At 38.7% G+C, this 25,047-nt stretch overlaps 1 pseudogene; it reads right to left on the bottom strand.

Moving 5' to 3' along the window:
- Positions 1 to 5,991: 5,991 nt before the first annotated feature.
- LOC149816997 (pre-mRNA-splicing factor SLU7-like) overlaps positions 5,992 to 25,047 on the bottom strand; it is a 32,267-nt pseudogene continuing 13,211 nt past the window's right edge.

The raw sequence follows: 25,047 nt of genomic DNA, 5'->3' as shown, positions 1-25,047 counted from the left end.
GACGGATGCTGAGTGGAGTCATCGCCATATCGTTGTATCATTTGTTGATCGTATGACTCCTACAAAGTAATAATGAGAATATGAATTAATAATTAAGAATTACAATGTTTATGATAACATAATTCAAAATAACTTGTATATTACAATGTTTATTAATACAATAAATACATACCGTTGTCGCTCTCGCCTTCTCTGATACAAAATCTCTCGTGCTCTTACGTTTATATGTTTCAACAAGCACATCCTTGTAAGGCACAATGCTTCCTTTTTCTGCTTCTTGCAATGTGACATGATATAAAAATTGATTAATAAGTATGCAAAAATACTCACAAATTTGACTATATATATATATTGATGACTACCATTTTCTTCTGATGGCTCCCAAAAGTCCTAGATCCACCTGTGTGTAGATGTGCATCGGGTATCACTGCTCGATTTTGTGCAGCCTTTGCTGAGCAGTTTCGAAAATCATTGCTTGCCCACTTGTCGCACATGCCCTCCCAATAATCTCTCCTGACAGTAGCCGACCCATGGGCCTTCCACTGCAGTGGATCATCTATCCCACCAGCTGTTTTTTTTGCTGCAGTCTTCATATTGTGTAGCATATCAGCAAATCGATTGACAACCACCTTCTGCCACACTACCCTCGCATTCTTCTCCTCGTTTGCACTCGCGAAGCGATTAGAGGCCTACAAATACTTTCAAAACGTTAACACACATTTCAATAAAACACTGTTTGTTATGATAAATGATTGCATACCATGAATAAGGAAATTAAGCTGTCCAACACCTCTCTCGGGTACTCTTTTCATTGCGCTACCGGTCCTGAAAGATAATGCAATAATGACTTTATAATTTCTCATATTACTTCTTGCTGCTCAAACCTTGCACTGCACATGAAAAGATACACATTAACAATCGACCGTCAATATACATTTTTTATAAGTTAAATATTGAAGTGACAATGAAATACTTACGGTCGACCATCGATATACACTATTTGAATTACTTGTCATGGGTCACACGGAGAAGACCTTGCATCTGGCGTATATGGGTCATGTGTAGGCGAAACAACACCTACAAAACAATGAATTAGAAATTCATATAATATAAATTTCAACTAATCAAATATATAATTATTTAAATGATATACCTATCGAAGGAGCCCGTGAAGATGAAGGCTCAGACTGGCTACCACTGGGTGCTCGACAACTATGTCTTCCACGAACCATATTCTAACAAATTAAAATGTACTAGAAATACATTCAAACATTGCATTACATTTCAATATATTCAAATCATTCTAATCATTCAGATCAAATTGAAAAAACCTTCATGCAAGGCATTCAAACATTGCAACACATTTCAATATATTCAAATCAATACAATACATTTCAATACATTCAGATCAAATTGAAAAAAACTTCATGCAAGACATTCAAACATTGCAACACATTTCAATATATTTAAATCAATACAATACATTTCAATACATTCAAATCATTCAGATCATTCATATCAAATTAAAAAAAACTCCATGCAAGACATTCAAACATTGCAACACATTTCAATATATTCAAATTAATACAATATATTTCAATACATTCAAATTATTCTAATCATTCAGATCAAATTGAAAAAACCTTCATGCAAGACATTCAAATATTGCAATACATTTCAATATATTCAAATCATTCTAATCATTCAGATCATTCATATCAAATTGAAAAAAACTTCATGCAAGACATTCAAACATTGCAACACATTTCAATATATTCAAATCAATACAATACATTTCAATACATTCTAATCATTTAGATCATTCAGATCAAATTATATTACAAGTTGTGTTTCACTAGCTCGTGAATGACTCATCATCACTTGTCTGACTTTCATAGTCTTCTTCCTCCTCCTCCTCTTCATCATCATCTTCTTCTTCTTCTTTATTTAGCATCCATCCACTTTGTATATCATTTGAATCACATTCTTTCATGAATGTGCCATCAGCCAATGGAGATATGACATGCATACCATGTGCGACATCATCTGATTGATAGTATTCACCTCCTTCATCAATTTTGTCTTTCTGTAACTGATCATACTCGGAGTATAGTTTAGACTTCACCTTACAAACTGCCCACCATTCATTTCTATCTGACTTCCTTGTAGTCGGATATGATGTATAGTACACTTGTTGAGCTTGCGAGGCTAATATGAATGATTCATATGTTTCAAACCTTGACTTACCATTCACCTCCACAATGCCTGAGACTTTGTCGACTCTAGTTGCTGTGTGATCAATCCATTGACACTTGAATAAAGTTAAGCTATTATTTGTGCCTAAGTAAGTCAACTTCATTATTTCTTCTATAACACCATAGTAGTCATGTTCATTTTCACCATAACTATTACCCTTGACGCACACGCCACTGTTCATCGTTGACTTGTTGACAGCGTAGTCTTTTGTATAGAAACGATAATCATTTACGATGTACCCATTGTAACACTGTACAACTTTAGACGGACTATTTTGTAAATCACATATTTCTTGATCTTTAACATCACCATGGTGGACCTACAAGCACAAACAAGGACTATGATCACGACAAATTAAGTATCTTATTGTTGTATAAAGGAAAAAAATGTATACAATCGTCCTTACCAACTCTTTCAACCATGCCACAAATTTATTTTCACGTTCTTTCTGTACTTCTGCATCAGTGAGTTGTGGAAGTTTTTTTTTCTACTCTAGATCAAATCGTCTACACTTAACATAAACTTATTTTACCGAACCATGTACACACGTATAGAACTTGATCTTACGTATTTACTATACTTAATGTATGGGTTGATTGCTGAGTAATTGAAAATGATATATATTTGTGTTGCGTCTTGCTCTCGATCTTCCAAGAGTCTTGACCGGCAACTGCCAAATGCATATCCAAGTAGTTAAAATATAGACAATTTGTCAGTTACAATTAATTGTTCTTCATCATCATTACGAGGTGAGCATATGTAACGTGTTAGAATGTGAGGTTCAAAGTACATAGATGAGAAATTTGAAATCTCTTCCAAGGTGTATGCCTCATAAATAGATCTCTCTACTCTTGCTTTATTCTGAACCTTTTTTTTTAGGTCAAACATGCATCTGTCATTAATATACATGTCGGATTATAATAAATTTCTCAATAGTATTAAAAAAAAAATAAATAAACATATATCTTTCAAATGGGTACATCCACCGATATTGCACAGGTCTACCAACCCTAAGTTCATATGGCAAATGTATGACCACATGTTCCATAACATCAAAAAATGTTGGCAAAAATATCTTCTCTAGCTGACAAATAGTAGTTACGACAGATTCCTCGAGATTCTTTACCTTAGATACTACAACTTCAGTTGCGCACAATGTTCTAAAAAATCTACTCAACTTGGACCATACCCTCAATATAGGTTTGTCTAACATATCATGGAATGCTAGGGGTATCAACTGTTGCATAATGACATGACAATCATGGCTCTTCAACCCATATAATTGTCTCTCTTCTATCTTCACAGCTCGAACAATGTTAGAAACGTAGCCATCTGGAAATCTCAACTGTCTCAACCATTGACATACCAACTTTACTTGATTTGCACCAAGCACATACCTTGCCTTTGGTTTCAGTACTTTGCCATTATACTCTTTGAGTTCCAATTCTAATCTTTTACATACCACTTTTAAATCTATACGTGCCTTCAGATTATCCTTCATTTTCCCTTTCACGTTCATTATTGTATTAAATACATTATCGAATACATTTTTCTCTACATGCATGACATCCAAATTATGTCATATCAATAAGGTTGGCCAATATGGTAGTTCCCAAAATATAGATTTTTTTGTCCAATTATGATCCTTCCCAAATCCAATAAAGGGCGTTGCCCTACGAGCATCTGTCAATCCACATGGAAAGTATCACAATCTTCTTAAAATCTCTATGCTAGACAACCTTGTTGGTGGACCTTACATTTCAGTTGTACCTGCTCGAAACACATTCTTTTGTCGTCGGAACGGATGATGGCTGGGTAGAAATCGATGGTGACAATCAAACCAGCATGGCTTCCTTCCATGCGCCAATCTAAACGATTTTGTATCATCCATGCAGTACGGACATGCTAACCTCCCATGTATGCTCCAACCAAATAACATATCATATGCAGAAAAGTCACTGATTGTCCATAGAACAACAACCTTCATATTGAAGTTTTGTTTTTTGTGGGCATCGTACGTCAGAAAACCGTCATCTCACAGTATTTTCAGTTCATCAATCAATGGCCTCAAATATACATCAAGATTTTGGTCGGGAGACGTCAGACCAGGGATCAATAGAAACAAGAAAAGATTTTGACGCTTCATACACAAGCTTGGAGGAAGGTTGTATGGGGTGACAAATACCAGCCAACACCAGTATGGGGTTGATCTAACCCCAAATGGATTAAATTCATTTGTACATAAACCTAACCTAACATTTCTCACTTCCAAAGCGAAGTTCTGATGAGTACGATCAAAGTGCCTCCAAGCTTCTGCGTCAACAGGATGTGTGATCTTGTCTTCATCATGTCAAACTTTATTTGCATGCCATATCATTTGTTTAGCTATCCTCGAAGACATATAAAGACGTTGCAATCTAGGGGTGAGAGGAAAGTAGCGGAGTGACTTATACAACACTTCTTTTGACCTTGTGCTACCATTTCCCTTTGTCTTTGGCTTGAGCCAAGGATGTTCACATGATCTGCTTTTTTCTTGATCTTTAAAATATAACATGCAGTGATTGGGACAAGCATCTATCTTTTGATACCCCATACTTAGAGCATTGACCATAACCTTCGCACGGTAGAGATTTTATGGCAATTTCTCATCTTTGGGCAACATACTCTTCACAATAGAGCACAAACGGTCAAAACATGATTGATTCAAATTAAACTCGCACTTCAAATTCAGTAGTTGAAGAACTGCAGACAGGATAGTGTGACTCTCGCAACCTTTTCACAGTGGTTCATCAGCATCTCTAAGTAAGTCATAGAATGTACTAGCTGCATTGTTTGTTGCTTCTTCCTTTATCCCAGTTGGTGCATCACTATGTCCTAAAACAGAACCCATTTTCTGTCCTGCGACATCAAATATCAGGTCCACATATGGATTATCGTGCACCACATTCACCCTTGCGTCATAATTGTTTTAAAATTCTTCACCATAAAGCATCCAATTTTGATAACTACTAACAAAACCCTTCCTATATAGGTGATGTCTAACACCATGAGGTTCTACAAATCGATTGTTCTTACACATCGTGTAGAGGCATCTGATCCGACCAGTAGGATCCACTGTACTGATACTTGCCGTTGCGAATTCAATAAAACTGTCAACACCATTCATATATTCATGTGACACCTCATTATCAACTATCCTACGATACATCCATTCACAGTTTGCAGTCATTTTGTCCTAAAATATTGCAGATATTTTCATCACCAGTTAAAAAAAAATCTTAATAATGTTATGATGACACAAATATATTCATTTGAACAAAAAAATCATGATACAATTCCACATGGAAGGCATAATCAATTGGAAAATAACTTTGTGCAAGCATGGATACATAAACATCAAACATTGCAATACATTCAAATCATTCATATCAAAACATATATCAGACATATACCTGCAGCAAACACACTCTAATATCCCACTAACTACTACAATGCTGAGCATGGAATCCGTACTCCAAAAATAAGAACACTTCTAGTCATACATTAAAATCATGCTCAACATGATCTTCAAACTCCATCAAAATAGTCCTAGATATCCACAACTATGTGAGTGTGTGAACAGAAAAGTGTTGCATTCAATAAATTAAATAACATGTGATGTGCTTGCATCACTTACTCACCACGGCTATTTACCCGATTTTGCATTGTATTTTGAGCCACATGCAATGCTTAGCACTAAGCATCGCGTGCCTTTGGCTCAGCAAAGTACCTGTGAAGCACAAATATACAGTACAATACAGGGAGGCGGGCTAGAGGGTTACCTGCGAGGTCGCCGGAGATGGGATAAAAAGATGTCTGGAACAAGAACGAAAAAGAGGGAGAAAGGGGATGTCCGAACGGGGGTGTCGGCCTAAGTTAGTGCACGGCGAAAGGGGCTCGGCAAGGCTGCCGAAGAGGGGGGGGCGACAGGAGGCGGGCCGGAGGGGGCGGGGGGCATGAGGAGGCAGGAAGGGGGGCGAGAGGAGGCTGGAAGGGGGTCGAGAGGAGGCAGGAAGGGGGTTGGCAAGCTGAGGCTCGACAGGTCGAGCGGTATGGGGGGGCAAAAGAAGGCGGGCTGGGGGGGCAGAGGAAGCAGGAAGGGGGGCGAGAGGAGGCGAGAAGGCGGGCGACGGGCGACGGGCTGGGGGGCAAGAGGAGGGGGAATAAGGAGGAGAGAGGAGGCGGGCTGAGGGGTAAGAGGAGTCGGGAAGGGGGCCAAGGAAAGGCTTAAAGAGGGTTGATTTTGATTCCCCCTAAAAGGAATCGATTCACCCCCTAATAAACAAATTTTTGAAATCTAAAACGAAAAAAAACAAATATCGCATGATATAGACTTTGTCAGAAATAAAAAGTGTAATTTTTGAAAAATACATGTAATGTTTATTTGTTTCTAGCAAAATTTTAGTTAGAAATTGTAGTTAATATTCTTGTTCATGTATTGTGGTTCTTAACATGCTTTTTATTATTTTTGTCATGAAAAAATATGTGTTTTTATGATCGATAGTGTAAAAATACCAAAACTATTTTTGAGAAACTAGGGTTTAGAGAGACAGGTCAATTTTCTAGCCTAACAGTTGCAAAAATAAGATTTGTCTATGGTAGATTAATTAAAATTAATGTAGTATTATTTTTGTGGGTTAAATTAACATGTTCATGTGAAAATGTTTTGAAAATATGAATTCGGGTGGCCTGTTTTGACCCACCTGAATGTATATTCTTGTTATTACGTATTTTCAACCTAACACCCGACTGATAAATTATTTGTATCTCTCTTATCCGGAAGAGTTTTTATGAACAATTTATTGCGTTGGAAAGCTAACAAAATTTTACAACTTTTATAAAATTTTGAGCTTTGTTCATGGACTGGGCGCTAATCTGTGACATTATATCTATCAAAAATTAATGTGAAAGCATTATCATATCTTGTGTCTTTTAGATCTATCAACGCAATGCATGCGGTACTTATTATTGCTCTTCAATTTAAAATTCCATGGGCTTATCTTTTGCCTCGCCAAGCTTGAGCTTAAAATCCTTCTTATTCTCCTTCTTTCCTTTCTTTGGTTTCGTTGCCCTGCTCTCTCCTCTCTCTCGATTCCCCCTCTCGTCTTTCCCCCTCTATTTTTCTCTCTCTTGTTTTCCCTCTCCTTTTTCCAAACCAGAGAAAGGGGGAAGAGGGGAACCGAGAGAGAGGGAAACTGAGAGAGGAGAAGACAAGATTGGGAGAGAGGGAAGATGAGAGAGAGTACAAGAGAGAGAGGGGGGAAGACAAAGCTTTGGGGAGCGAGACCAGAGAGAGTCAAGGGTTTTGGTGGGAGGGAATTTTATATTTTGATCAGTTTTGGGTCTGAATTAGACCCAACTTGGTGCAGTTCGGGATTCAACCCACGACACCGTGCAAATGGCATGTTGCATTTACATAGACCCAAACATAAGTGGAACCTGACTATGTTTTATGGTCAGGTTTGGGTGCACTATAATGGGTCAGATATCAGAGCCATTGACTACCATGGTGTTAAAATCTACTTTAAAAGTAAAGAGCGAATTGAAAAAACAACCTTTGTATATTCACTTCTAACAGAATTACTTGAGATAGAGATGAGAAAGAAATGATTTTATTTACTAATGGTGGCCAACTGTTGAGCAACCTTCCTGATTGGAAAGACGGGCTGAGGCTAAAACATGAAGCCTCTATAACTTTCTTTTCCTTGAGAAAAAACATGCTAGGGATGAAAAAGATAGTACCTCATCGTTCCCTTTAACATTGTACTTCTGGTTTCTTTCATCTTTCTCCTCCCTCTTTCTTACATCCTCCTACAAAGAAAGAGAAACAACAGGGAGCAACAATATATTAAAAAAAAACGGCTTTCAAACACATTATTTTGAATAGAAGGAAAAAATTTCAAGCACTAATTTTGATATTGCATATTCCATGACTTTACCTTTTTAAGTGCCTCAGCAAGGCATTTCTGGTCCAAAACAAGGTCATCAAGAACATCAGTTCCGCAAGTAGCCAGCCTTTTCTCATCAACCTCAGCGGGCTTTTCTGTATGGTGCAAATTAACTAGTTAGTAACTCAGAGATACCAAGATAGTTACAACCACAACTAGAAATTGTGTGCAAGCATGAATAACTCATACACACTCGCACATAGTGCATGTAGAAGCTATAATTTTTATTGCTACTTTTCTTCACAAAGAAAAGAATTAATTTGTATAGTCATTCCAAAACCTTCCAAGTATTATTGACAACTGACCTTCCCTAGCTTCTTTACGGACAATATTGGCTTTCATTAGATCGGTTGCTGCTTTAGCAGCCTCGATTCCTGCTGAACCAGTACAGATGGTCTGCCTGCAACACTTGTATCCCCACTAGTGATCTTTCCACCATGAACCCCAAACACTTGTGTGATTATTGATATACACATCCTCCTCTTACTTGCTCCTTGGAAGGGACTTATCCTGCAAAAGGAAAGATGAAAAAAGTTAACCAACCAAGGGAAATGTAAATAAATTAGCATGTTCATGATAAACATTCTTAACAATAATAGCACGATATGAAAAAGCATCCAAACACGTGAATTGACCAAAATGATATGAAGGACTGAAAGTTCCATGTCTCCAACACATGATCGAGAGTCTCTAGGAGATAATGTGAACCCAAGTATACAGCTAATTTGACAACCACTACAAAGTCATTAACCAGATACAATAAGATGCACAATGAGAGGTTATGACAAAAAGACGCATATATAGTACTTCAAGAATCATGCAGCCATTCACCAATATACTATAACATACACAGAAATTTATGATATACACTTGGCCTACCTCTATGCATGTTGTCCAGTATTAGCACAAAAAACCAATTACAGACACCACCTGATGCAAGCATGACCTATAGTAGTCGGCTAATACAATTCTGTTTCGACAGAAAAAGTTCAATTTTTAAATTATTTCAAAATATAAAATTAAGTAACCAAGAGAAAATACACAGCCAACTTTGTGCACCACCTCAAGGTCATCCAATCTTCTGGATTAACACAAAGCTGAAAATATTAGGGAACATTTAGTAGATAATATGTGCTCCCATATGTCCTTCATTACAACCAAGAACCATATAAACAGCCCGATAATAGAATTTTGAATAGGAAGTGGACCACAAAAAGGAACCAACAAGGATCAAAGTTTGATCATTGGCTTTTATGAAAACAAAAGATATTTGAGTTCTTTACATTTAAACTGACAAGCAATTTATATGCACTTTGTTATGGACATCTAATTTAACATAATTAAATTTACAAAATGTTACTACTTTCACTTTTCTAACTAATGCATGTTTCACTACAAGAAGAATGCTAATTAGCGATGGAAATTTGCGACGGATTTTTTTTCATCACAAATTTACAATGGATTAGCGAGAGAAAATTATCTATCACTAAAATTTGAAATATTTATAAAATTAGCGACGAAAAAATTATGTCTCAAACTCCGTCGCAACTTAGCGACGGATGATCGACCAAATTTTTTTCAGTCCCTAATTAGGGATGAATTCACAAAAAAAAATTTAGTCGCTAATTCTGTCGCTATTTTTCTATAAAAATAGCCCATCTAGGGTGCAGAATTCTCCCTCCCTTTCTCTCTCTGATTACCCCCAAATCGGCTTCCCAATTGCCGCCGTGACGCCTCCTCCCCTTTCCCATCCGCAGCCGGCCGACGCCCCCTCCTCTTCCCATCTTCCTCACCTTTGTTTTCTCCTTCCCCTTCTTTCTTCTTCTCTCTTCTCTGGTCGGAGGACTTTGTCGGTCGCCTAAAAACCGCTTTCACATAGCCCGAGACCTCACCGGAGAACCAAATTTGCTTCATTATGGCAATCATGTATCCGAAATCTCTGACAGAAGGGAAGGTGTGGAACATCTGCCAGATGTCGTTCTGGCAATCAGGATCGATGTCTTCCTCCTCTTCGTCTTCTTCGGAGAACACCCTACATCACCAGAGTGGCGGCCAGGGCCAGGGCGAGGGTTCGAACCCGCCGACAAACTCCGTCTCGTCCGTGTCTCACTCGATCCTCCTGACTCGTCGCCGAACTGGTGAAGGAAGGAATGGAGTATGTGCCCGAACTGGTTAGGTTTTGGCATTTCTTTCGTGAATGATTTTTTTTCCCGCTTTCATTCTATCTTGATCTTTTCTAGTTTGCGATCATAAGGGATTCATTTTTTCTTTCTATGCATAATTTGCATGTAAACGATTACTCATTCAATTTTCTTTTTTAATATTATTTTGTCTATTCTTGATTTTTTGGTGTTGTAAGCATTTCTTCACTTAAACATATGGATAGGCAAATCCAGTTTATTGGTTCTCTTGGTTGTTTGCTTGTTGCAACGAAGTTTGTTTTATTTTAAATCATAGTCTTACGGGTAGACTATTCTAGTTTGTTGGTCACTTGGTTGTTATTAGCTTGTTTTGCAACAAAGTTTTTGTTCTCAAAGCAAGGATCAATCCTGCATCACATGTTCCGGTGTCCTTAGTATTTCAAATCGTGTTCACTTTTTTAAGGATGCTTAGTTATTTGTGATCACAATTTTGATGTGCATATTCTTGTTCTGGAAGGGTATATAACTCAGACAATGAAGTTGTGTGCTCTTGCTGTAACGCTCCCCCCATCGTGGGGGGGTTACAGAAGGAGATGGGGACGACGCCCCTTCCTCTCCCACGAAGCAGATCATGGGAGAGGAAGCGGGCTGCCCCCAGTTAATGCATAAAGAGGGAGGGGGTAACCGACCAACCCCCATGGCTATAAAATCCATGGGGGGGCCTCCTCTTATTTCCCCATTCGATCACCAGAGGAGCAAAGAGGGAGCGTGTAGGGAGAATCGGGAGGAGGTGTTGCAGCCATCGCCGGTCGTCGTCAGGTAAGCCTCTCTCTCTCGTTGGTTGTTTGAATGCAGGGGGTTGTCGGCAACCTCACGGTTGTCGGCGAGTTGCAGCAAAACAGGGATAGGGAGAACCCTGTCCCTGCATTTCAATAGAAGAATGAGAGTGATAGAGCAATTTTCCCTCTGCTGTTGTCACCCACTAATGACGAAAACGGAGAAGGGAGGACCGCCTGCCGCTAGGAGGCAGGAGGTCTTGTAAAACCCATGAATTTTAAGGAATTTTCAATGAAATAAAAATGTGTGTTTATGTGAAATAATATGGTTTATGAAATTTTCAATGTAATTTTGAGGCTTGCGGGCCAGTAGAACGAACTCGGTAACGAATACTAGAAAGGGTACTTGGATCCGGACTTTAGCGAGATCCGATGATCCAACCTGGTTCACGAGGCCAAGTAGAGAAATCCGATGGTTCTGAGATAATAGCGTGAGATCTGAAGCACATTCATGGTGAGAGAGTGCAAGTTTAGAACCAACGGGTGAAAAATCCACTTGAAAATGGAAGAAATCCATCAACAAGGAAAAACGTCCAAATATGACATAAAAGGAATTTTCTTCCAAAAGTAAACACCAAGTGATGGTGTGGTGTAGTGGTACGGTACACGGTTGTTTGGAGCTACATCTCAAGTTCAAAACTCATGGTGCGCCCACGTAGAAGTAAAAAGCATTATTTTTTTTTATGAAATCCGGAACGAAACTAAAAGTGTTATATACAATTTAATTCACACTTTTGCAACGAAAAGCAACATAGCACAAGTGGTGGGGCTCGTTACCCCTTAGGTTGAAGACCTTGGTTCAAAACCCCTTGTTCATGGATTTCTCCTTTTTGCACAAGAAGAGGATGATGGGGATTTTAAAAAATAATAATAATAAATAAATAATATATATAGGAATGGTAAAAACGTGGGAGTGGGTTAAGCCAACATTTTTGGCTACTTTTTCCCCTTTTCCAAAAAGCAAGGGGAATCCCATGTGACAGGGAAAAGGGTACCACTAAAGAAAAAAAAATTGAAAGTTGAAGATACATTTGCTAATGTGAGGGAGGGGCAATGTTGGGACTTCCAAGCACCCACTAAAAAAGTGGGCTGGAAGTTGAGTTTTTGAAAAAAACCAAAACTCCCCTACGTGGGGAGAGAAAGAATTAAAGGTTGAGGAGGAGAAAACGTTTCAGATCTCTCTCTCTCTCTCTCTCTCTCTCTCTCTCTCTCTCTCTCTCTCTCTCTCTCTCTCTCTCGGTGGTGGTCGACCATAGTGCTGGACGGGTGGACCTCCGTTGCCGACGTGGGTGCCGTTTCAACGAAGGAAACGAGGTGCGGTTGTGCCGTCTCGGAACTTCAAAAAGGTAAGAAGTATTTTCATTTTTATGTGAGTGATCGACACCCTGTGGCATAAATAAGCGGCAGCACCATCGATTTGATATGAGGAGAAAACAAAAAAAAAATAACAAATATAAAAGTTTATAAGTTTTATGGTTTTGCTAAGAATAATAGAGATTATGAAGGTATCGATCAGAGTATGGCAGATATGCATATTTATACCATTCACCCATGAACCGACGTGCTCATGCATTTCCCAAATCTGGTGGTAATGTGTAAAAAAAAAATGATGAATATGCCAATACTTTCTTTCTTTTCTCTGTATTGTGCGAAAGCCAATGAATAAGGGGGTACAAGTGATTGACCTACCCAACGAAAAAAAAAAACTAACTATGAATCTGAGGGTAATGTTGTACGTATGAGTGTTGGATGTGGTTTTTACTCATGCTGGTCTTTATAAGAGTTATTTACTAGTTGTAGTCACATAAGCAACTTGACTACATCTTATAAATGTGCAGATTTGTACATACGACCTGCACACGCACCATTTCTAAATGCCCAACAGAATACCCAAACTATGTGCATCTCATTGAAAAAAAAAAACAGTGATTATTGACTGTATGACACTTCTATTGAATCATGAGGAGTGGTTTGTAAATGCTGTTTACTTTTTGAACTTGCATACACCAAGAACGTTGGTTATTGATTATTACTAAACCTTATTAACTAGGTGGAAGCATATGTATTGACTCAGCATCTTAATGAACCAAGAAGATATTTTGGTAGTATGCAGTTAAACATGTGAAGGGCTATATCTGAGTCGTTAGGTTGTACATACCACTTCAAATGATAAAAAAAAATCAATACAGCCTATGAAAAATATATATATATACTTTATTGCTGATATTACGTTTCTAGGCACAAGTCTGACTATAGGGTTGAGTACATCTCATATAGATGATGAAAAACGTAAGGTCCAGCATATAGATGCATAAATATATTTATGCATCCAGCCTCTTATGTGGGGAGTCTGCTGGGAGAATATCTTGGTCTTTACACAGGTGAAGGTCATGTCGCAACATATGCATACTTATTAATAATGTGGATCTGTCATGTGAATTCATGACAATGACGCAGCAATATATGCATATTTGCTATTAACGTAAATCTGTCATTGAATTTCATGTCGATACCATTGCAGCATATGCAAGTTTGCTATTGTTACGAACCAACCGTTGAGGTCATGTAAGGTATAGAACAACATATGTAGGTTTGCGATATATATGATCATGTCATTGTATTGGAGAATTAATACAAAATTGGGTTATGTGTGAGAATCAGCCATAGTAAGTCGAGCTGTGAATAATATATATATATATATATATATATATATATATATCAATTAAACCATGCCATGTGGATGGCATAGTTCATGGGTACGAATGTGTACGCCATAGCTCAAAAAAAAAAATTGAATATTCAAATGTGGGCTCTAGGTCGAGCCGAGTTCTGAGGAATATACACAATTGGGCAATGCTTATGAGACGCCTCGAATGGTAAGATGCATAGTATCTGTTTGAACACAGTTGCGGGTTCGGGATTTTGGAAATCCCCATGGTGCGATGGCTCGCACAAGAAAGCAAACAAAAAAGGAAATGAATAAAAAATCCAAAAAAAAAATTGTGTTGTTTTGGGTATACCCAAAAGACGGTATATGTTACCGGACCCCTTGTGGTGCGATAGCTCACACCTGATTATAAAGAAAAGGTTAAATAAAAACATAAATATAAAACCTTCAAGATTTTGGGTACACCTAAAAGACGGTGTATGTTACCAGATTCTCCGAGCTCTGGGTACACCTGAAAAATGGTGTATGTTACTGAACCCATGATCTACCTTAGAGAGGGTAGGTGGTACACGCTTCGTGGACATTCTTGTTTTCGTGAGAGCTAGGCGTCTCATTAGGTCCTCAGTCCACGAAGTTAGGGGACCAGGACTACCAGTGTGTCCTAGGTGGTAGATCCAAGTCTTCTGCAGAAGTATCAAGGGTGCATCCTAATTCTTGTTCTAGCCCTTGGAGAGTTCTATCTTGGTCACGAATCGTCTCCTTTGGATATCCGTACGGCTAGTTATACGGGTTATTAATTAATAGACTCCCGTAGGGTCTCGGTCCGCTACGAGGTCTATGCCTGTGCGTACCCACAGAGTAAAGAGTAAGATAAGCATTAAATAATTTAAGTTGACTGGAAACTTAGCTCTGAAGAATTTTATACTATTGATTTGACTTTAGTAAAAGTTGTGAAATCTACAGCTTGTACTAATGTAGATAAATATACCTTTAGTTCAGTCATCTTTTGCACTGTATCAGGAATTAGAAATCATAATCATGTTCTTACAATAATATAAACTTCCATGCTCGTTATATCTGCAATTGTTGCACATATTTGTATACAGGACACTGAGCACCACATATAAATATAATGCTTCTTACGCAGACAAGGGAGTCTGACCCTTTTGCTTTAAATGTTTTTCAGGTAGCAACTAAATTGGAGCATCGTGAGCGTCGCGTATGGAAGTAGTCAAGAGATCTCAGTTTTTCAGTGTTTTCTGTTTGAACTCTGATTAGTAGATTTACATTCTTGTTATGAGATGTAATTAATGACATTAATGCTTCAATTAATGAATAGTATGTTTTTAGTACTTCTCTGTTTATCCTGTAATGCACCCAACTCTTGTTTCCACACTTTTGCTATTTAAAAAAAAAATAAAATTTACTCCAAAATTTTTACTATAAAAAGTTGGGGCGTTACAGCTTTGGTATCAGAGCAGGATTGAAAAATTTGAGATCTTGGCTCTTCCAGCGACCGCGATGACTCTGTAAGTATGTAGAAATGTTATTTTCTTAATGTAGACATAAAAACATATAATTGCATATTATATTTTCATGAATTTATAACTAAGGTTGTAACGACCTTTTTATTGCCCAAACAAATGGCTTAGGTAAACCGTTGCAATGATATTATGGAGATGCGACATAACCTAGCCAAAGTGGTAGGCCGGCAGGCTGCTGCAATGCAACTGGTGGACGACAATTTACATCATGTGACTCATTAGAGGATACATAGAAGATGAGTGCCACTTAAAGTATGGTATAGATATTTTTTTTTCTGGATGGGAATTATGGATGCGCTTGAGGGCGTAGCTTCCCAAGCTAGTTTCGTGTCAACTTCTGCGAGAGTTGAAGTTCTGGACCGAAACTCAGAGACTGCTTGTGTATTTTGCCTTCTCGAAAATGATTGGTGAATCGTAACGAGTCTCAAAATTATTATCCCAATCGTATTGGAAACGATGATTGTTTTGATAAGAGTCATCGGATGAGGCTCTAAGTTAATGTTTTTCCTTTTCCAACTTCATTGGAGATGTTAGTGACCCTATCATTGATGAAGGAAACCTTCCTGAATAATCTTTCGGACAGAAGGCGAAAGCCTTGTCTATGCCCGTTGAACCTTTGAGTTCCTTGTTGGAGGATGTTGTAGATCCCCAGTTGTTCTTGGTGATGAGAATATAAATGATGTTATATGCTTAGCAAATGGCTTCTGGGTTGCCGTTGATGGCAATCAACTCCTGAGAGGGTCATAGTTGAGGACTACATAACACCAGACTTCTGGGTGTTATGGTTTTTGAGAGAGCGTTGTGGGAATTCTTGTTTTCCAACCACAGTCGAAAGGGATTGTGGTGAGTCGAGTTGGCACAGGTGGTGATTCCTGGTAATGCTAACATTGTCATTAAGGTGATGATGCTCTAATGGTGTCATTAGAGTGGTGATTCTCTAATGAAGGTTGTTGGAGTGGTGATTCTCTAATGATGCCGCTAGGGTGGTGATTCCCTAACGATGCCATTAGAGTGGTAATTCTCTAATGAAGGTTGTTGGAGTGGTGATTCTCCAGCAATGTCGTTAGAGTGGTGATTCTCTAACGATGCCGTTAGGATGGTGATTCTCTAACGATGTTGTTAGAGTGATGATTCTCTAATGAAGGCTATTATAGTGGTGATTCTCTAACAATGTCATTAGAGTGGTGATTCTCTAATGAAATAGTTGAATTGGTGACTCTTCAACGATACCGTTAGGGTGGTGATTCTCTAACGATGCCATTAGGGTGGTGATGCTCTAATGATGCTGCTGGAGTAATGATTCTTTAGCAATGCCGTTAGGGTGGTGATTCTCTAATGATGCCATTAGGGTGGTGATTCCCTAATGATGTTGTTGAAGTGGTGATTCTTCAACAATGTCGTTAGAGTGGTGATTCTCTAACGATGTCATTAGAATGATGATTATCTAATGAAGTGATTCTTCAACAATGCCGTTAGAATGATGATCTTTTAACGATGTCATTCGAGTAATGGCTCTTTATTTTGATGTCGGAGTGGTGATTCTCTGTATAGTGTGTTAGAGTGGTGATTCTCTAACGATGGTCATCTAGAATAGTGATTGTCTGACGATAGCGGCCTTATGTGGTGTCGCTTGGGTTTATTAAAAAAAAACATGTATATAGATTATGTTACTGCACCATTAGGTTATGATGTGACATTTGCCTGAATTGAGCGTAGTGCGCTTAATGACTTTTGAAAGATTGCTACGATTATTACTTAGCGAGTATGGTTGTGAAACTTACTAATTAATGATTATTATGTTTTTCCTGTCCTGATAGATGTCATAGGAGGCCACGTGCAACGATATCATGGACACTGTGAACAACCTTGCCGAGGTTGTGCAACAGCAGGTGGTTGCAATGCAACAAGTGGGTGCGAACCTCCAACAGGTGGCCCAAGATAGGCAGAACATAGGGACAGTCACTTACAAGCGCTTTATGGAAATGGATCCTTCTGCTTTTAAGGGCGAGATGGACCCTGAAGCTGCAGAGACATGGATATGCGAGATAGAACGTATTTTTCGTGTTCTGAATGTTCCAGAGGAACATAAGGTGAACTTCGGTACTTATCGTTTGAAGGACCACGCTGAGAAGTGGTGGGACACAATCTCTGTGGTCAAGTTTCAGAATAAAAATATTACTTGGGACAAGTTTGTTGAGGTTTTTAACTCTGCATACTTCCCTAAGCATGAACGAAGTAAGAAGATGCAAGAATTTTTAGACCTACAACAAGGAGAAACAACACTGGCGGATTATATCACTAAGTTTCGTTGTCTGGAACGATATTGCCCAAATGTATATACCATGGAAGAGGATCGAGCAATGAAGTTCGCTCGTGGATTGAAGCCAGCTCTGAGAACCAAGGTGTTTACTCGAGGTCCAAAATCACTCAATGAAGCCATCGAGGTAGCAACACTATTGGAAGAAGACTGGGTCAAAGAGCAAAAGAAGCAATGGAATAAACCCGAGCAACAGATCAAGGTGAGTACTAATGAGAAAAATCCTAGTGAAAGGGAGTTCACACCACCTACAAAAAATAAAATGTGTCAGGAAGGCTACCCGAACCGCCAACAACAAAGAAAATCGCAACAACCAAAGGTTCAACAAATTTGTCGACGGTGCAATGAGGATCATCCCTTTGGAGTTTGCCCTTTCTATAATGGCAAGTGTTTTAAATGTGAGCAACCAGGACATATTGCTAAGTTTTGCCCGAAGAAGTCTATTGAAAATTTGGTTTAAGCTGATTCGACTCCAATGAAAGAAAAGACGTGCCATTAACTAAGAAATACCATAACTTTTGTGTCGATTGATGTTTGTGATTTCGTGGACGAAATCCTTTTTAAGGAGGGTAGGATGTAAAACCCATGAATTTTAAGGAATTTTCAATGAAATAAAAATGTGTGTTTATGTGAAATAATATGTTTTATGAAATTTTCAATGTGATTTTGAGGCTTGCGAGCCAGTAGAACGAACTCGGTAACGAATACTAGAAAGGGTACTTGGATCCGGACTTTAGCGAGATCCGATGATCCAACCTGGTTCACGAGGCCAAGTAGAGAAATCCGATGGTTCTGAGATAATAGCGTGAGATCTGAAGCACATTCATGGTGAGAGAGTGCAAGTTTAGAACCAACGGGTGAAAAATCCACTTGAAAATGGAAGAAATCCATCAACAAGGAAAAACGTCCAAAAATGACATAAAAAGAATTTTCTTCCAAAAGTAAACACCAAGTGATGGTGTGGTGTAGTGGTAGGGTACACGGTTGTTTGGAGCTACATCTCAAGTTCAAAACTCATGGTGCACCCACGTAGAAGTAAAAAGCATTATTTTTTTTTATGAAATCCGGAACGAAACTGAAAGTGTTATATACAATTTAATTCACACTTTTGCAACGAAAAGCAACATAGCACAAGTGGTGGGGCTCGTTACCCCTTAGGTTGAAGACCTCAATTCAAAACCCCCTGTGCATGGATTTTTCCTTTTTGCACAAGAGGATGATGGGGATTTAAAAAAATAATAATAATAAATAAATAATATATATAGGAATGGTAAAAACGTGGGAGTGGGTTAAGCCTACATTTTTGGCTACTTTTTCACCTTTTTCCAAAAAGCAAGGGGAATCCCATGTGACAGGGAAAAGGATACCACTAAAGAAAAAAAAATTGAAAGTTGAAGATACATTTGCTAATGTGAGGGAGGGGCAATGTTGGGACTTCTAAGCACCCACTAAAAAAGTGGGCTGGAAGTTGAGTTTTTGAAAAAAACCAAAACTCCCCTACGTGGGGAGAGAAAGAATTAAAGGTTGAGGAGGAGCAAACGTTTCAGATTTCTCTCTCTCTCTCTCTCAAACGTTTCTCTCTCTCAAACTTCTCTCTCTCTCTCTCTCTCTCTCTCTCTCTCTCTCTCTCTCTCTCTCTCTCTCTCTCTTGGTGGTGGTCGACCATAGTGCTGAACGGGTGGACCTCCGTTGCCGACGTGGGTGCCGTTTCAATCAAGGAAACGTGGTGCGGTTGTGCCGTCTCGAAATTCCAAAAAGGTAAGAAGTATTTTCATTTTTATGTGAGTGATCGACGCCCTGTGGCATAAATAAGCTGCAGCACCATCGATTTGATATGAGGAGAAAACAAAAAAAAAATAACAAATATAAAAGTTTATAAGTTTTATGGTTTTGCTAAGAATAATAGAGATTATGAAAGTATCGATCAGAGTATGGCAGATATGCATATTTATACCATTCACCCATGAACCGACGTGCTCATGCATTTCCCAAATCCGGTGGTAATGTGTAAAAAAAAAATGATGAATATGCCAATATCTTTCTTTCTTTTCTCTGTATTGTGCGAAAGCCAATGAATAAGGGGGTACAAGTGATTGACCTACCCAACGAAAAAAAAAAACTAACTATGAATCTGAGGGTAATGTTGTACGTATGAGTGTTGGATGTGGTTTTTACTCATGCTGGTCTTTATAAGAGTTATTTACTAGTTGTAGTCACATAAGCAACGTGACTACATCTTATAAATGTGCAGATTTGTACATACGACCTGCACACGCACCATTTCTAAATGCCCAACAGAATACCCAAACTATGTGCATCTCATTGGAAAAAAAAAACAGTGATTATTGACTGTATGACACTTCTATTGAATCATGAGGAGTGGTTTGTAAATGCTGTTTACTTTTTGAACTTGCATACACCAAAAACGTTGGTTATTGAGTATTACTAAACCTTATTAACTAGGTGGAAGCATATGTATTGACTCAGTGTCTTAATGAACCAAGAAGATATTTTGGTAGTATGCAGTTAAACATGTGAAGGGCTATATCTGAGTCGTTAGGTTGTACATACCACTTCAAATGATAAAAAAAAAATCAATACAGCCTATGAAAAAAAATATATATATACTTTATTGTTGATATTACGTTTCTAAGCACAAGTCTGACTATAGGGTTGAGTACATCTCATATAGATGATGAAAAACGTAAGGTCCAACATATAGATGCATAAATATATTTATGCATCCAGCCTCTTATGTGGGGAGTCTGCTGGGAGAATATCTTGGTCTTTACACAGGTGAAGGTCATGCCGCAACATATGCGTACTTATTATTAATGTGGATCTGTCATGTGAATTCATGACAAGGACGCAGCAATATATGCATATTTGCTATTAACGTAAATCTGTCATTGAATTTCATGTCGGTACCATTGCAGCATATGCAAGTTTGCTATTGTTACGAACCAACCGTTGAGGTCATGTAAGGTATAGAACAACATATGTAGGTTTGCGATATATATATGATCATGTCATTGTATTGGAGAATTAATACAAAATTGGGTTATGTGTGAGAATCAGCCATAGTAAGTCGAGCTGTGAATAATATATATATATATATATATATATATATATATATATATATCAATTAAACCATGCCATGTGGATGGCATAGTTCATGGGTACGAATGTGTACGCCATAGCTCAAAAAAAAAATGAATATTCAAATGTTGGCTCTAGGTCGAACCGAGATCTAAGGAATATACACAATTGGGCAATGCTTATGAGACGCCCCGAATGATAAGATGCATAGTATGTATTTGAACACAGTTGCGGGTTCGGGATTTTGGAAATCCCCGTGGTGCGATGGCTCTTACAAGAAAGCAAACAAAAAAGGAAATGAATACAAAATCGAAAAAAAAAATGTGTGGTTTTGGGCATACCCGAAAGACAGTATATGTTACCGAACCCCTTGTGGAGCGATAACTCACACCTGATTATAAAGAAAAGGTTAAATAAAAACATAAATATAAAACCTTCGAGATTTTTGGTACACCTAAAAGACGGTGTATGTTACCAGATTCTCCGAGCTCTGGGTACACCTGAAAAATGGTGTATGTTACTGGACCCATGGTCTACCTTAGAGAGGGTAGGTGGTACAAGCTTCGTGGACATTCTTGTTTTCGTGAGAACTAGGTGTCTCATCAGGTCCTCAGTTCACGAAGTTAGGAGACCAGGACTACCAGTGTGTCCTAGGTGGTAGATCCAAGTCTTCTGCAGAAGTGTCAAGGGTGCATCCTAATTCTTGTTCTAGCCCTTGAGGAGTTCTCTCTCGGTCACAAATCGTCCCCTTTGGATATCCGTACGGCTAGTTATACGGGTTATTAATTAATAGACCCCCGTAGGGTCTCGGTCCGCTACGAGGTCTATGCCTGTGCGTACCCACAGAGTAAAGAGTAAGATAAGCATTAAATAATTTAAGTTGACTGGAAACTTATCTCTGAAGAATTCTATACTATTGATTTGACTTTAGTAAAAGTTGTGAAATCTACAGCTTGTACTAATGTAGATAAATATATCTTTAGTTCAGTCATCTTTTGCACTGTATCAGGAATGAGAAAGCATAATCATCTTCTTAGAATAATATAAACTTTCATGCTCGTTATATCTGCAGTTGTTGCACATATTTGTACACAGGACACTGAGCACCACATATAAATATAATGCTTCTTACGCAGACAGGGGAGTCTGACCCTTTTGCTTTAAATGTTTTTCAGATAGCAACTAAATTTGATCATCGTGAGCGTCGCGTATGGAAGTAGTCAAGAGATCTCAGTTTTTCAGTGTTTTCTGTTTGAACTCTAATTAGTAGATTTACATTCTTGTTATGAGATGTAATTAATGACATTAATGCTTCAATTAATCAATAGTATGTTTTTAGTACTTCTCTGTTTATCCTGTAATGCACCCAACTCTTGTTTTCACACTTTCGCTATTTAAAAAAAATTTACTCCAAAATTTTTACTATAAAAAGTTGGGGCTCTACAGATCTGGTCGCTGCTCTCATCACCGCAGACATCGACCCATCTGCAGAGGTTGCAACAGTTCGACAACAATGATGTTGCCGGAACTATTACAGAGAGAAAAAAAAATATATGCAGGGCCGGCAGACCGAGTCACCCACACTGCTCGGTTTGGGCATGACTCGGGCTGAGCCAGGTCAGCGCAAACTGAGCCAGGTCAGCGTAAACTGAGCCATGAGTGCTTTGGCAGACCTAGTCGGGGTCTGTTTTCTTGATAACTCAGTCTGGGCGTGTCCAGACCAAGCCAAACGAAAAAAAAAAAAAAACTGAGTCAAGAGGTGCGTGTTGTGACAGATTGTCTCGGTCTATTCGGACCGAGTCAAGTCCGAATTATTAGCAGATCGAGTCAAGTTTGTAATATTAGACCGTTTCGGCCTAGACTATAGGTGGACCCAATATGGGTCAGACCAACAAAGTCTAGACCGAGACAAATCGAATGCTTGTGCGATTGATTCATCGAGTACGGTGGAAAAATCGAAGTAGCGAAGACTCGATTTTTCCATTACCAATTGGATTCGGGTTTGGATCTCAATTTGGACCCAAAACTCAAGTTGGATTCGATTAGACGACCTGATTTAGATCCAGACAAACCCTTTTCAAGCAGGTTTGGATCAAGAATACCGAATCCATGATCCAAATCATAGTTGAGTTGAGGACCTAAGTGGTCAAATTCTATTATGGATATGGATCTTAAAGTAACCTGAAGTAAAGATGACTTAGAAGTCATTGAAAGAGCAAAAAGACCATTTTGCTCTTGATACGCCTACAAAGCATACAAGGCATAACTAAGTGTCCCGAAGTCAAATCCATGTGATTCTCGAATCCATGGATTCTACTGCTTGGGTAGAGTCTATTAGTAGGGGATGTATGAACAAACTCTGAAAGAATGGAGTCAGAGTTTGACAATTAAGTTTAAGGGTGTTTTGGTAATTTTGAAGATACGAGGTATTCGTTGTTTTCAGATCAAGGGTTGCAATTGGAATTTAAGCGTTCCAGGTAAGTGAACATTTGCAAATTCCTCCTTAGTTGATTAAAACACATGTTAATTAGTTTAGGCATCTTTATACATGATTCCATGTACTTCAAGTATGCTAGTTTTGTTTATTGTAAAGAGACACTGTTTTGCATGCCTAGGAATCTATAAAGTTCAAGTGTGATGCTTAAACCTGATCATGCATAGTTTCTAAGTTATGAAATAAAAGTGGCATGACATGATTGCATGTATGAGATTGATGTGTTATGTGAAAATTGAGAGTAGAGTTCCAGAGTCTCAGGGTAGGTATTACCTTGGGAAATGTCATGCTTATGCCTTTGGAGGGGCATTGTAAGTGTCGTGAATTAATCTGTGGTGGGTTGCCATCCTTACCAGTTCAGACATGTAAACATGTGTTAAAAGTAATTAGTGGATATACATTGAGGATTGTATAACGCACTAAATTCAAGATGTGAATGTTGAGTAAAAGTTGTCTATAGGATGACCACCCGGTGTGTGATGGGAACTCTACTAGGAGGCATGGTCTAGGGTAATGTTGAGGTGTGTAACTCATGAGTAACCAGGGAATATCTCAGACTTTTCTAGGTGACCCTTAGGGGTTAAAACATTGCCCACTAGACACATGTAGGACGTAGCATGAACCACAAAACCTTGGGGGCAGGTATAGCTCTTTGAGACACCTTGGGGGCAGGTATAGCTCATTGAGACACCTTGAAGGCAGGTATAGCCACTCTGGCTCTTCGGCTAGCTACCGTTTGAGTCCCTTCACTCTCGGCTTGCAACCGGCGAGCTGCTGCAGCACCTGTGTCCGTAGTCTGGGCCAGTTTGGATTACGTTGTTTGTGAGTGGTTCATAAGTCTGGCCAACATTGAAGACTCTGAGTTGTCTACATGGGATGCTACGCCCGAGGTGGCTATGTCCGGAATAGCCGATTAGAGTAGAAGCGGTATTTGAAAATGATAATAGAGATACGGTAAAGGGGGTAAAACTCATAACTAACATGTGTGCACAAGTAACAAACTAAACTAAGACTAGGAGCTTAGAGCTCACTACAGTTGCAACGGTCGTGTCTATTTGTAAATGGAATCTTACTGGGTTGTAGACTCACCCCCTTCTTTTGGTTGCAACTGTAGGTTCAGAGACTGCTGCCATCACTCACAGAACTTAGTACGACTCTGCCACATCCGACATATCAGAAGTATGGTTTTCCTTTACTTTTTATTCTGCTTTTGTCTTGGATGGTTATGCTATTGTAAATGGATGTATGAACCTTCAAGTATTAAATAAGAGAAAAAAAAATTCTAGCATGATTTTAAGCTATTTTTGAGATTATTGAGTAATTTCCCTCTGGGAACTAACGTCCACGAACCCGGGCTCGAGAGGCCCCAGATTGGGTCGTTACAAGTGGTATCAGCGCCAGGTTTCAATAAGAAAAATTGGATTGTAGAGGAAGAATTTTGTTTGAATTTGAAATAAGTTGAAGGTCCTAAAAGAACGATAATTATAACTATCCAAAGGAATATGTGGCAAAAGAGTCATAGGAAGGTCCTGAACTTATGAGTGCCTCTTATTAGCAGTTATGGATACTAACAATGATAGTGTCAACGAGAGCGACCGTAGAGGCGGTAGGAGCTTTGGGAGGCAGAGGCATCCTGAAGTGATCCAGACAGATCAGATGGTTGTCGTCCTTTCGCTCTTCGTGACGGCCATGATTGACGTCACTT

This window comes from Nuphar pumila, chromosome 14 (genome assembly GCF_984573655.1).
Source record: "Nuphar pumila chromosome 14, dmNupPumi1.hap1.1, whole genome shotgun sequence".
NCBI classification, from domain to species: Eukaryota; Viridiplantae; Streptophyta; class Magnoliopsida; order Nymphaeales; family Nymphaeaceae; genus Nuphar; species Nuphar pumila.
The sequence above is the reverse complement of the archived record's forward strand: the minus strand, read 5'-3'. Positions and strand labels throughout refer to the sequence as shown.